General features: G+C 58.8%; 1 protein-coding gene across 4 annotated transcripts in view; it reads left to right on the top strand.

Annotated features, from left to right (window-relative positions):
- TMBIM1 (transmembrane BAX inhibitor motif containing 1) overlaps nucleotides 1-13,542 on the top strand; it is a 30,127-nt gene that overhangs the window by 6,522 nt on the left and 10,063 nt on the right. The window contains exon 1 of one of the 4 annotated variants that reach the window (XM_043525413.1): nucleotides 8,019-8,434. The exons of 2 other annotated variants lie outside the window; for them this stretch is intronic. The gene's annotated coding sequence lies outside the window, so the exon portion shown is untranslated. Of the gene's footprint in view, nucleotides 1-8,018; nucleotides 8,435-12,600; nucleotides 12,764-13,542 lie in introns of those variants that run through there. One more of the 4 variants, XM_043525414.1, reaches the window with a different exon arrangement.

Genomic DNA, 13,542 nt, shown 5'->3' with positions numbered 1-13,542 from the left:
TACCTGGCCTCGCCCGCCCGCAGAGGGCTCCGGCCGGATGTCCCGGGAGGCAGAGCCCGGCGCTCCTTTCCCCTGCTTTACCCCGAATGGCAAGGTCAGCTCCGGCCCAGCCTGCCAGCTCCGCCCGCCCACGGCGGAGCAGCGTGCGGCCACGATTCACAGGCCCCACCGCCGCTTGCAGGGGGATTCCCACGGGAGACCCCGGCCGTACTGAGAGAGGGAGGACGGAACCGCGGCTGGATGCCCACCCCGGTGAGCCACGGCGTTGGGGGCTGGCCCCAGTCCAGCAAAGCACGTGATCCCCTTCTCCCAGCCCGCTCTGGGGCCCCTGCTGTCCCTGCTTCTCCTAGGAAACAGCCTCCCAGCCCCATGGCTCAGCGGTCCCCTCCTCCCTGAATCCTGCAGGTTACAGCCTGATCTCCTCTCCCCCACTGGGGTTTGCTGTGCAGACCCCCGCTTACTCCGTGCTTAGCTGAGTTCGCCACGGCCGCCTCTAGCAAACTCTTCGTGTCGCCCCAGCAGCCCCGGATCAGCTCCTGCGCCGGCCTCTGAGCAACCGAGCGGGGTGTCAGTCTCCATCGCCTTCTGCCAGCCGGCCCGTCGCGTGATACCCGCTCAGCTCCCCGCCGTGTGACTGCTGCTGAGGGTTGTCCGTCGCGAGGGATGGGATGGGAGGCCTCTGCGGGTCCGTCTACACTGCAGCGAGAACCCTGAGTCTCCGAGCCCGGGTCAGTTGGCTCGGGCTGCGGGAATAGAAATGGCAGTGTAGACGTCCAGGCTGGGGCTGGAGCCCAGGCTCTGAAATCCACCCCGCTCCCATGGTTTGAGTCTACACGGCAGTTTTTAGCCCTGCAAGCCCGTGTCAGCTGGCCCGGGCCAGCCGTGGGTCTTCTACTGCCGTGTAGACGTCGACTTTCCCGGCTCTGCCTCCCCTGTCGGATTTCCTCTCCGCGCTCAGCTCCGGGTCGCTCCCAGCATCGCTGCTTCCTGTTGTCTGCGCTTCGGCCTGCCCCGCACCCGGAGAGATCAGCTCCCTTTTCCCCGCGAACTCGCCCGGCGGAGGGTTTCCGCGCTGGCTCAGGGTCCCCAGGCGGGCGTCACTGGCTCTCCACTCCCCCTGCGTGGTCACACCTGCGAGTGTCCTTCACGTCCGGCTCTCTCCCTCTTCCCGGCCATCAAGGGCGATCTCAAACGGGTCGGGCTACACACTGATCCTGAACACCGGGCTCCCTCCTGGTCCTGCCCCCCGCTGAGTCTCTCCGGGCCACAAGGATACTGCAGGGAGATCAAAGTCGGGGCGTCTACACTGGAGACCAGGCCAAGCTGCCCCACACATCACAGCCCCTGTCAATAGCCAAACCCGACAGCCACTGGATAAACCCTCTGCGACTGCCGCGTGGGCCGTCCTGGGCAGCAAAGAGCAGAGGGGTGGGGGGCACCCAAGGCCGGGCTGGGTCTGGGGACTGCCCTGAGTTCTCTCGGGATCCCTGCATTGGCTGCGTGTGGCCGAGCGGGGCCGTGACCCGTCCCCGGGCCTGTTCTGCCGGAATTGCGGGCTGTTGCTTCACGTGCGTGACAGGGCGGTGATGGGGCTGAGTCCCTGAGGGGCCGAGGGGGAGGGGTTCTGCTTTCTGGGACCATCGGCATCTGGGCAGCAATTGGAGCCAGCCAGGATGGGGCTATTTGAATGGCTCTGTTCTTCCAGGCAGGTGGCCCTGAGAGATTGTGTAGGGGGCGCCGGAAATGTGGAATGACCCTCTGTGACGAAGTGGGACTGTTCTTAATGTTTCCTCTGAATAGTGTGGGGGTGCCTTAGTTTCCCCTGTGCCATTCTTAAGTATCTAGGTGGTGGGGTAAGGGTGTATGATCCTTGCAGAGCCCTAGAGGGCAGGTATGTGCAGGGGCCTGGACACAGAGAATGGCCGACACCCTGTTTCCTGGTAACTGATGGCCTGGGCCCTTCCCCCTGCAAGGTGAGAGCTAAAGGGTTGGAGAACAAAGGAATCAGGTGCCCTCCTGGCCGGGGAAAGGGACAAAGCCCAGAGGAGGAGGGGCTGGAGGGAGTTTCAGTTTGGGGCTGGCTGGGGACATGGAGTGAAGGGCAGATGTGGTTGTCTGGCTCACTGCCCCCCAAAATGGACCCAGCTGAGGGGTCCTGTTCTCTGCACCTACAAACTCTGGTTTAGACCATGTCCCTCTCGTCTAATAAACCTTCTGTTTTACTGGCTGGCTGAGAGTCCCGTGTGACTGCGGAGTTGGGGGGCAGGACCCTCTGGCTTCCCCAGGACCCCGCCTGGGCGGACTTGCTGGGGGAAGCGCATGGAGGGGCAGAGGAGGCTGAATGCTCCGAGGTCAGACCCAGGAAGGTGGGAGCCGTGTGAGCTGTGTGTCCTGCAGACAGGCTGCTCACAGAAAGGAGACTTCCCCAGAGTCCTGACTGGCTTCATGGGGAGCAGTTCCAGAGCATCGCCCGGGGACTCCGTGACACCCTCCCCGCCCCCCCTTTGAGACACTAATTCTATCTCCATGACCGCTCACCCCTTGGCCTGCGGCAGCAGGCAGGGACCAATTAGCCCAGGGGGTTTTGTGGTGGGGACACCCATCTGCTGAGCACTGGGCTGAGACCCACCAAACTCATGTCATGCAGGGGCATCCAGCTCTGCCTGAGATCACCCAGGGACGCTCCAGGGGACAGCAGTGGGACCCACAGCTGCTCACAAAACCAGAGCCTCGAAGGCATCTCGGTACCTGACTCCCCGGATCTCAGCAGATGGGATGCCCAGCACCCAAGGGGCGGAGGTGGGTCTGAGGTGGGGAAGCAGTAGGGTGGGTTATCCAGGGATCGGCCCTTCACCGGCTAGATCAGACCAAGGAAGTGGGGCATCAGCGTAGAGGCCAAGGGCAGCTGGGGGCAGGAGCTGCTGGCTAAGAGCCAGCGTGAAGAGGAAGCCTTGAGCTGTGACCCAAGTGCCATCCCTCCACAGGCAGATCCTGACCCTGCCCAACGGCTCCCAGGCCTGGCCCTGGCAGTGTCCCAGCTCCTGAGCGTGGGGGGCATTGCCCAGCAGGCTGATGGCCTCAGTGGGAGATGGGCCCCCCGGGGAGCCCCTTGGTCAGGGAGAAAAGTCATTACTCCAGGTTGCCATGGGGTGGGACGTAACTATTAACCCATAGGGTGGTGGCATCTTCCTGATGGCCCACTGCATGACAGTGTGTGCAAATCAGCTACAAAGAAACCCAGCAACATGGCCAGGGAAATTAACCGGGCCGGGCACCCGGGCTGGTGCTTTACTGGCTGACAGACCCAGCTGTGACGGAGCGGAGATCTGCCTGCGCCTTGGTGGGCCGGGGGTTAACTTCAGCTCCCCGCACTCAGCGACTGCTTGGGGGAAGGTGGCCCCGAGGTTCAGTCTCAAGCTGGGGGCTCTCCGGTTCCTTGTCTACTCCTGCCTTGTGTTAGCCGCGCTGCCCAGTGATGGTGGGACCATGCGGCCCAGCGACAGTCGTCCCACCAGCTTGCGTCAGAGCCAGAGGGCGAGCCGAGGAGGGAAATCTTGTGTAGGCAACAAAAGCAGCGGGCAGGGCAAGCTGGGCGGCACAGAGGGCTGCGACGGGGTTGTGTGGGGCGGAGGGCAGCGCCCCTTTAAATGGTTGGTGAGCCCGCTAGCCGCGCTCACCGTGTTCTGTGTGACGGAAGCTGCAGCGGGTGCAGCTGGCTCTGGAGGTTTTGGGCGGAGGGGCTGGTCTGGGGCAGCCGTGTCTGGGTGCTCCCTGGGCTTTGTGGCTGTGTAAAGAGCAGGAGAGGCTGCTTGCCTGTGGGCGCAATTCTTGCCTAGCAGAACCCGCGCCGAGCAACGGGCTCCTAAGGAGCGAGACTCTGCCGCTGGGCGGGCGCGATGAGGGAGGCGGTGAAAGAAGGAAAGCCCAGTAGGAGGGGAAGGCATCCTCGTCACTGGGGTGGCGGAGGCTGGCAGGGTGGGCTCGTGTGCTGGGGAACGGTATGCGATCGCCAGGGCCGTTGCTGGAGGGAGGGGGATGGGATGGGGCAGGAGAGAGCTGGGTTATAGGGGGATGCAGCCGGAACGCCCCTGCCCTGTACTGCTGCTGGGACTGGCCTCTGGGACACCAGCGGAGGCCGGACAGCAGAGGACCCCTTCGCCTGTTGCACGGGGGAGAGCTGGTTGCCCCAGGTTGCTCTGCAGACACAGCAGAGAAGCTAGAGCACGGGGCTGCTGATCAGCCCTCACGCAGCCCCCCGGAGTCCCACCCAGCCTGGGGGGCTCATCCCGGCTCGTGTTCCCGAAGGCCCCACCACGCCTGGCTGTTGCCCAGAGACCCGAGAGCTCAGGTACTGAATCCATGTCCTCCCCCGACGAGCCGCCGGTGGGCAGATGTGTTCCAGCTGTGGGCAAAGAGGTCGTCCGAGCTCTCAGGGCTTGTCTCTCTGGCTCTCGCTGCCCCTGGTAGGGGTACAGCCTCCTCCGGGCCAGCGGGTTGCGAGATCAAATCCCCCAGCTCCTGTGCCAGGCGGGCCCTGCTGGGCAGTCAGGGCTGGCACCTCTGCCCGGTCCGATTGCGCGGCGCTATTCCACCAGGCATGGGAGGTTCCTAGGCAGGATTAGAGGGAGGCACGCGCTGGAAGGTTAGGGTGGGGCTGGGATAATTATTCTGGACGCTCATGGAGCTGGCGTAGGAGAAAGCACTGGCTAGACTGGCATGATCGGGGGGCTCTTCCGCGTGCGGCCCCTGTATTGGTCATGAGGTGATGGAAGAGGTCACAAGAAGCTGATGGGGATGGGACCGTCTCTTGTCAGAAAGGAATGGGGCAGTCTGGTGAGCTGGGGAGAGCGGAGGAGGGAGAAAGGCAGGAGGAGGCTGGGGAAACCAGAGACCCCGGGGAGAAGAGCAAAGTCTGCCAGGGCATGTGGAGACCGAGGTGGCAGAGGTGCCCGGAGGATCTGTGAGGAGGAGAATGAGAAGGGGCAGAGAGAGCAGGGGACCAGAGCAAGTCTGGGGGCAGGCAGGGGAGTGTACGGGTGGCCTGAGAGGGGTAAGGAGCACGCCGATAAAGGCCAGGAACGAGGGCCGCCCGGCCATGGTGGCTAAGACTGTCCTAAGGCGGGTGCCGGACGGGGATGAGCTGCAGGGGCTGTGGCCTGGGAGGGAGGGAGGGAGCCTGCACTGAGGCTCGGCGGGGACGGGGGAAAGCCTGGGGAGACAGTCAGTTAAAGACTGAGCTGGAAGAGGGGGCGGGGGGAATCTGGCTCTGCCAGCTGCCCCACTGAATGCCGAGCCCTTGGTGCCTTGCCACATTCACCCTGCAGCCCTCTCCTCTCTGTCAGCGCCTGCTCACGCATGGTCCCTGGAGCCACCAGGGGACTCGTGGGCCGGGCTGCCCCCGCGAAGGGCGCTGGCTGGGCGTGATGGGCGGGGAGCAGCTGCACGGGGCATCTGGCCCTGCGGAGTGCGTGTTGGTGTTGCGGAGGGGGGGCGGGGAAGGACCAGGAGGCGCATTGGGAGCTACATTCCTGGAAGCCTTTGACAGGGAAGAGGAGCCAGGAATAGAACTAGCCGGGCAAGAGAGAGGGCTGGACCTGCGCCCCGGGCCGGCCAGTTGCCGGGAGGGAGGCGTGGCTGGAGTCCTCCAACCGTGGAGCACGGAGAGCTGGGTCGGGGCCTGGGTTTCCCCGGGAGTGCCAGGCAATTGCGCCACAGACCCGTGAGGCGTGCGGCCCGCTGACGGTGGGGAGAGGGCGTCCCTGGCACCGGACTAGTCAGGCTGGTTTAGTTGCACCCGTGCTTGGTAACGTGGCACGCGGATTCTCCCAGACACAGCGTCGGGCCCTGCCTAGGTTATTCTCCGGCTCCCCCCACCCAGCTTTCTGAGCAACCCCAGAGCAGGGAGCATCACTGGGAACACATGGGGCCAAGCACCCCCTTGTGCCAGCATGCAAGAGAGGAGGGCAAACACCTCTCTTCCTCCGGCCTGTGATTTGCTCCTGGGTGTAGGCCAGACACTGGTGGCTAGATGCCTAGAGGGGGGCAGCAGGGCCCATGACCGGAGGCAGAAATTCAAACGCCTAGGGAACTTTTACCCTAAAAACTTAGGCACCATGTGGCTTTAGACAGGAGTTTTGTGGATGGCAGCAGAGCCTAAAACTGGGACTTAAGCACCTAAACTCAGACGTAGACGCCTCCGTCCCTTTGTGATTCTCGCCCAGAGCACCCCAGTTCATGACATGGTGGTTCTGAGATTGGAAAGACGGGGGGGCTATGGGTTTGCGGGGGACAGAGGCAAACCCAGGTCACCAGTGACTCAACTCTCTGCAGCCTGTGGGCCAGCAGCTCCCTTGTTTTCACTCCCCACTGCTAGGTCTCCCAGGCCAGAGCATGGTGTGTTAACCCAGCCCCCCCGCTCCAAGGTCTCTGTCACAAACTGTCTCATGGCCCGGGAACCCTGGATGTTTCTCACAATCTGATCAACAGCCCCCCAAGCAGTGGGGCCTGGCAAAGCCTATGCATCTTTTGCTTCCCTTTCGGCTCTGGAGTTGTTCGGTCTGCCAAGGCCACGGCTGGGTTTCTTTCCCTTTTCACCTGGCTCTCGCTTTGCACAAAAGAAGATAAAGAGCAAAACAGGCGTATTGAGTCATTAGGGAGGAAGCAGCCTGGCTGAGTGGCTACACCCCGGAGCAGGCATCAGATCTGCCTCTCTACAGACTCTCTCACGCAGACTGGTCCCACCCAGCACAGGCTTGTTCCTGATTGTACATTTCCTGGGGTTTTCTTTAGACTCATTGTAGAAGTCCCAGGCCATGGGGCTCCCAGCCCTTCCCCTGGGATCTGACTCTTCCCGAGTCTGATTTTCCATCCTGATTTCGTTCTGCTCGCGCTAGTCCCTTTGCCGCACGCCAGCTCCCTTCAGACACTGACGGGCTGCGGTCACATCTGCCCCGTCACAGCCCAGCCAAGCCACACCTCGTAAGGGCCATGGCCCTGGCTCCGTGGTGCGCGGCCTCTGGTTACAGAGTAAATTCCCCTTTTTACCCAACCGAACAGAGGGGAGACAAAAGGCAAGCGGTGGGGACTGCCGCAAGGAACTTGGGGCCTTTGGCTGGCCTGCCATCCGGCCAGGCGGAGGGGGAAGTGGAGACACAGGCAAAAGGCCATGAGATTATCTGACTGTATTCGTGCGCCATGGCAGGTCCTGTTGTGTTTTAATTCCTGAAGGGCTGGACCAACCTGCCCATTCTGGGTTGTCACCCGACCCCCTCACTTGTGCTCAGGCTCTGTCACGGTGACCTGGGACAAAGAGCAATCCCAGCTCCTGCCCTGTGCCCGATGCTCCTTCCTGGAGAGCAAAGCCAGGAAAGGGTCAGGCCCTGAGCTGCCCACATACCCACCTGTCCTCTCCTTTGTCTGCTAGGATGCTGTTTGTTTCCTTTCCGCAGCAACTCACCCAAGCCAGCTCCAAGTTCCTGGGTCTGCCCTGCACCCTGGGTGCGGAGCCCCCCGGTTATCCCAACGCCGTGCTGTAAAGAGAGGGCACTACGTGCTGACGGCAGCATCGGGGCAATTAGTTTGTCCTAGGCAGGAGGGTGGCAACTGGTGGTAGGTTATCCCTGCCCTCCGGGGACTCGAGACGCCAGGGTTTCCAGGTCACCAGCCGGGCGGTTTATTTTTGGCTGCACAGTCATAAAATTAACAAAACGATACAGAGGGCAGGCCTACATAGCAAACACCCCCACCACGCACACATACACCCCACCCCACTTTAGAGAGCAGGCCTGATTCAGCTTGAAAGAGACACTCTTTACCTCTGGGCCCTGCATTTAGGTTTCTAAAAGCCAAGGCCTGCTGATACCTTTCCAGAGTGTTTTTCAATTCCCAGCCAGATCATCTGAGCAAAGAGCTCCTCTCTGCCCTGCCAAGTTTACAGCCCAACCCCTACAGGGTTTGCCTGGGGAGGGAGTGGGCCCGGTGAAACTGACTGGAAAGAAAAGTGAAACTGACCAGACCATTTTCACTGTCCAAACCTTGCAGTGTCTCTGCTTATCTGCCCTGCCATTGAGTCCAGCGGCATGAAGTAAGTGTCCATGTCAGTGTTTGCAGGATCAGCACCTGAGCAAAAGCTCAAACAAGCAACGCGAGTGCCTAGAATAGGACCTAGAGGATCTAGCTAGGTACTTATATGGCCCAATCGCTGCGACATCTGGGCACCTATTGAATCCCTGGCAGTTTTCTCTGTGGATTGCGGGTGCTTCTCTATAGGAAGAAATCATGGGCTGGCTAATGAGAGAACCACAGGCTGAACCTTGTGCCTCTCAGGGAGCAGAGCGGCGGCAGCTGGGTGGGGCCTGCCCTGTTATCACCCGGATGCTTGCAGCTGAGCGCTCCCCAGAAGAGGATATCCTGCGTTCGCTTCTGCTAGATCTAGGTGGGTGAGTTTACTTGGGGCAAATCAGATGAGGTGAGCTGGGACTCTGCAGGGAATTCTACCCTCTGGAGCCTCTCTGCTCCCTAGGCACGGGGTGGGGTTAGTGACTAATGGGGCCTGGTCCCCAGTGGGGAGCCTCAGCTGATACCTGCTAAGGAGAGTGATTGTGCCCCTTGGAATGAGCTTCTGATCCCTTCACCATCACCCCAGCGGCTTTCAAGCAGTCCTACAACCCACCAGCCCTAGAGCTGGAAAGCTTGGCCTAGCGGGTTGTGGGTCTCTCTAGCTGCTGCGTGTGCCCCTTTCAGGGACCCTAAAACAAAGCCAAGACATCTGGCAGGATCTCCCTGAGAAGGATTGCTGCCTTCCTTTTCTGTATGATCAGCCCCCCGCCCCACATGGTTCTACCCTACAGCTTCACCCCAGCCTCTGCCTTAGGAGCGGAAGGCTTTGGCTCAGATTCACTCTGACCGGTGGTGGTTTGATGTGGTCATTGACAGAAGCAGGTCAGACTGCCGTTTGCTCACACCCTGCTCGGGCAGCCAGCTCCCCCTTGCCTCCATGTCAGAGGCAGCTAATCTGAGCCGCTCTTTCCTCCTGGAAGCGTGGGAGTAGAAATGAGTTACTGTGATAATTTACATGGGCTTAACGACACCCCAGCGGTGGGTATCAGTCAGCATTACCCTCTGCTGGCTGGAATCAGAACTGCCAGACTGTTTCATAGACCCTATACTGCTCGAGGCAAAGGGGGATTCTCCTGTGCTCCTGTTGGAGGGACTTCTGCTTCTCTACCTGGAAGGGCCTAGCTCTGGCCCCGCCACTGCAGCTGGGAATTTGAGTGGACGCTCTTAGATGGTCCAGAATTGGCTATGGTATTTTCCTCGCCTCACGTGCCGCACAGCTGAGGGTTGGGAGCGGGTCTCAAGCGTGGCAGGGAGGTATTATTGTCCCTGCTCTCTAGATGGGGAAACTGAAGCAGAAGTGACTTGTGCAAGATCAGGCAGCGAGTCTGTCACTGAGTGGCAAATAGAATCTGGGGGTGTTCACACCCAGTCTCCTGCTCTAGACTGCACTAGACTGACCTCCCTCCAGGAGCCACACAGGAAGCTCCCGGTCCAGGATGGAGTCCCAGTCCTTCAACCGCTAAATTGTCACCCCATTTCCTACCAGCGTTCTAATTTTTAGCTCATCAGGTAGGAACATTCAAGACATGGGATTGCGGGAGGGATGGGAGAGGCCCTCGGCCCTTCAGGAGGGACACTGTTAACCTCCTTAAAACTAAAAAGGTGAGACTTATGTGGAATGTGTTACAAGGAAACCGTCCACGCAAAAAACCTTCCCCTTTGTGCCAAGGACGCTCTGGAGTTGGTGACGATGATCTCTAGCTTTGGTACAGCGCTTTTCCTTGGTAGACCTCAGAGTGCTTTACAAAGGATCATCCTCCCCACTGCAAAGGTGGGGGAACTGAGGCACAGAGAGGGGGATTGACTAGCCCAAGATCCCCCAGCAGGCCAGTGAGGGAGCTGGGAATAGAACCCAGGTGTTCTAGGCTCTATGCACATGGGATTAGGTGGAGGATCCAAAGGAGGATTTGTAAGACATAGGAAAAAATCAAGCCATCCCGGTGCAGCTCTGGGACTTCAAGGGGACCCCTTGAGGCCCAAGATGTTTGCAGATGTTAAATACTCTGGGTGCCCTCCCCAAAGCCCTACCATCTGCTGTGACAGACCTGAAAATTAAACTGCAGGCTGGATCAGGTTCATCCGTGACCTGGGGCCTGTGTCTCCTCTCGCACCAGCTGAGTCAGGAGAGAGGGCAGTGAAGTTGGTGGGCTTGGGCCACAGTAAAAAGGGGGGAAAGGAAACTCCGGATCAGGCCCTGGGCTTCCAAGTCCTCGGGGCCACCAGGCAACCTGCTCTCCTTGCTGAGGGACGGGTCTGTCTTTAGGTGCCCAGAGAGTAGTTTTCGGTGGTTCACAGTCATGCTGGAAGGGCATAATGAGTGGAGTCCCGCAGGGACCGATTCTGTTCAATATCTTCATCAATGATTTAGATAATGGCATGGAGAGTACACTTATAAAGTTTGCAGACAATACCAAGCTGGGAGGGGTTGCAAATGCTTTGGAGGATAGGATTCAAATTCAGAATGATCTGGACAAACTGGAGAAATGGGCTGAAGTCAATAGGATGAAATTCAATAAGGACAAATGCAAAGTACTCCATTTAGGAAGGAACAATCCGTTGCACACAAACAAACTGGGCAATGACTGCCTAGGAAGGAGCACTGTGGAAAGGGATCTGGGGGTCATAGTGGATCAGGAGCTAAATATGAGTCAACGGTGTAAAACTGTTGCAAAAAAAGCAAACATCATTCTGGGCTGTATTAGCAGGAGTGTTGTAAGCAAGACACGAGAAGTAATTCTTCTGCCCTACTCCACCCCAATTAGGCCCCAGCTGGAGTGTTGTGTCCAGTTATGGGCACCACATTTCAGGAAAGACGTGGGCAAATTGGAGAAAGTCCAGAGAAGAGCAACAAAAATGATGAAAGGTCTAGAAAACATGGCCTCTGAGGGAAGACTGAAAAAACTGGGTTTGTTTAGTCTGGAGAAGAGAAGACTGAGAGGGGACATGAGAACAGTTTTCAAGCACATAAAAGGTTGTTACAAGGAGGAGGGAGAGAAATTGTTCTTCTTAACCTCTGAGGACAGGACAAGACGCAATGGGCTTAAACTGCAGCCAGGGAGGTTTAGGTTGGACATGAGGAAAAACGTCCTAACTGTCAGGGTGGTGAAGCCCTGGAACAAATTGCCCAGGGAGGTTGTGGAATCTCCATCATTGGAGATTTTTAAGAGCAGGTTGGACACACACCTGTCAGGGATGGTCTAGATAATATTTAGTCTTGCCATGAGTGCAGGGGACTGGACTAGATGGCCTCTCGAGATCCCTTCCAGTTCTATGCTTCTCGTGTGTGACAACTGCTGGGAGAGAGTTCTGGGTGTGTCGCGTGGCCCCGAATGCAAAGGAAGAAGCTAAGGTGGCCGTCTCTAATGACAAGCTGTGCACGAAGCATGGTGCAGCCCCGATGGCCTGCACCAGGTCTCTTCCCCTTAGTATTACTGAAAGTATGGTAACAGGGGGTTAATTAATCTGTTACATATGTGAGAGCGAGACTGGGACATGCATCGCAAGCCTGTTACTGCATTAGATTCCTGCTCCTGCCCTTGTGCCTCTGGGCTCTCCTTGCCTCCTGCTTGTAACCAGTCTGGGCACAGCGACTAGATAAGTCTCACGCGCCCAGAGCTCGGACTAGAACCCTGCTCCTTTGCTTGGAAAACTTTCTGCCACTTGGGGTAAAAGCGAGCTCTCATAGTTGGCGTAAGAAGTAGATCCATTGTCCTCTCTGCAGGCCCTGCCCCTATTGCACCACATGGTCACACCTGATACAGCTTGTGCGTTACACACACAGGCCTCTCTCCCTTTCTGCTTCCTTGCGTCTTTCTCCTGCTCCGTGCCTTCTCTCAGGCCGTGCCCTTGGGATGGCTGGTTCCTGCCTATTCACGATGCGCCTCTTTCCCCCTTTAAACCCTGTGTCCTCCCTAGCTCGGTCTCCCTTCCTGCCTTCACTGAGCTCCTGTCCCGGACTCTGAGCTCTCAAGGGCTGGGACTGTGCCACGTACTTCTATGGTGCTAAGTGTGCCGGGAGCCCTCCTGGCTCCATTGAAGTCAGTGGGAGTTTGGCAATTGACGTCGAGGCTAGACTTTCATCCTGGCCTCGAATGAGTCTGGGACCCTGCACTGCGTTGCACCACTCGGTGAACTCCCAGCTTCCGGAGAGAGGCCGGCTCCTTGGAGGCACCATGACTCGTCCCACTCACCTCCCGCTAGCTGGTGCTGCTTTGGCTGCCGTTTGCACGAGGGCACAGTGGAGAAGTAACATCCCCCCGGATCGCGAGTGGCTGGATCAGTAGTAATGAGGAGAGTGACTGTCCCCGTCCCGTGGACACACCCGGCAGTTGGGAGGTCAGTGGGGGTGCTGCCTGCATAACGGCCACAGATCGGTGCCCTTGTGTCAGATCAAGGATCCTTGTTGGGCAATTAATGACTGCAGAGCCACTGGCTGGATTGTCCCAGACTCCCTGAGGTCCCACACGGGGCCCTGTCTGCCAGCGTCCAGGCTTCACACTGCAAACTCCCTGGACGATCCAACACCCGGACTGTCCGACAGTCCCTAGAGCGTCTGTGCACTGGTTGACTGGGGGGTGTCCGAAGCCTGGACTGTCACGGGGTGGAATCTGGGTCCTGCTTCCCATTCAGGTTCCACTTACAAAGGGTTAGTGTATAAGGAACAGAGGCTGCCGTGGTGAGTGGCATCGGCTGCAGATGTTTCAAGCCCCGCGGTAGACGGTGCTGCAGATGGGGGATAAGCAACCTATTGACCCACTGGAGTCTGTAACAATTGACCGATCATCTACCAGCCCTGTATACGTAAACCCGCCTCTCAAACGTGACCAGAATCTGTTCCCCAAAAGCCCGTGGCCTCTGTCACTGGCCAACCATTTGGCTACTCCGTGACTGATCAGGGGCTGTTGCCTCTTTCTGGCCTGACCTGACTCTTGTCAGGGTGTGACCCCCTTCGCAACAAAGTGCGACGAAATATAGGAAGAACCGTAGCGTGATCCCTGGGCGGGTGAAATTCCCCTTGAATGCAGCCAAATGACACCGCCGTTGTCTGAGGGTGCTGAAATGTACCAGCTGGGGTTCCAGCTTAGGGCATAGCCCGATCCGGCTCCTGTTTGATGTCTGGCGCGACTCCCCTGGATTTTAATGGCAGCAGGATTGGGCCCCTGTCAAAAATGCCACCTCTGTTGTCAGGCTCCTGTGTGTGTCCGGCTGCAGTGAGGAGGGTTTAAAGGGCTCCTGGCCTCTTGTGACACGAAGCCAGTGGAAGGGATTCGGGGCCATTGGTGCCAGGGTTCCTGTGAGCTGGCTCCGTGGCCCTGTCTCTCCCAACCCTGGCTCGCTGGCTGGGATGTCACAGAATTGCTGCCCCGGCGCTGCATGGAGAGATCACTTGATCTGAACCCCGGAAGGACTTGGGGAGAGCAATTC

This window comes from Chelonia mydas, chromosome 11, assembly GCF_015237465.2.
Source record: "Chelonia mydas isolate rCheMyd1 chromosome 11, rCheMyd1.pri.v2, whole genome shotgun sequence".
Classification (NCBI taxonomy): domain Eukaryota; kingdom Metazoa; phylum Chordata; order Testudines; family Cheloniidae; genus Chelonia; species Chelonia mydas.
Note: the sequence above shows the minus strand (reverse complement) of the source record. Positions and strands in the feature narration are given on the sequence as shown.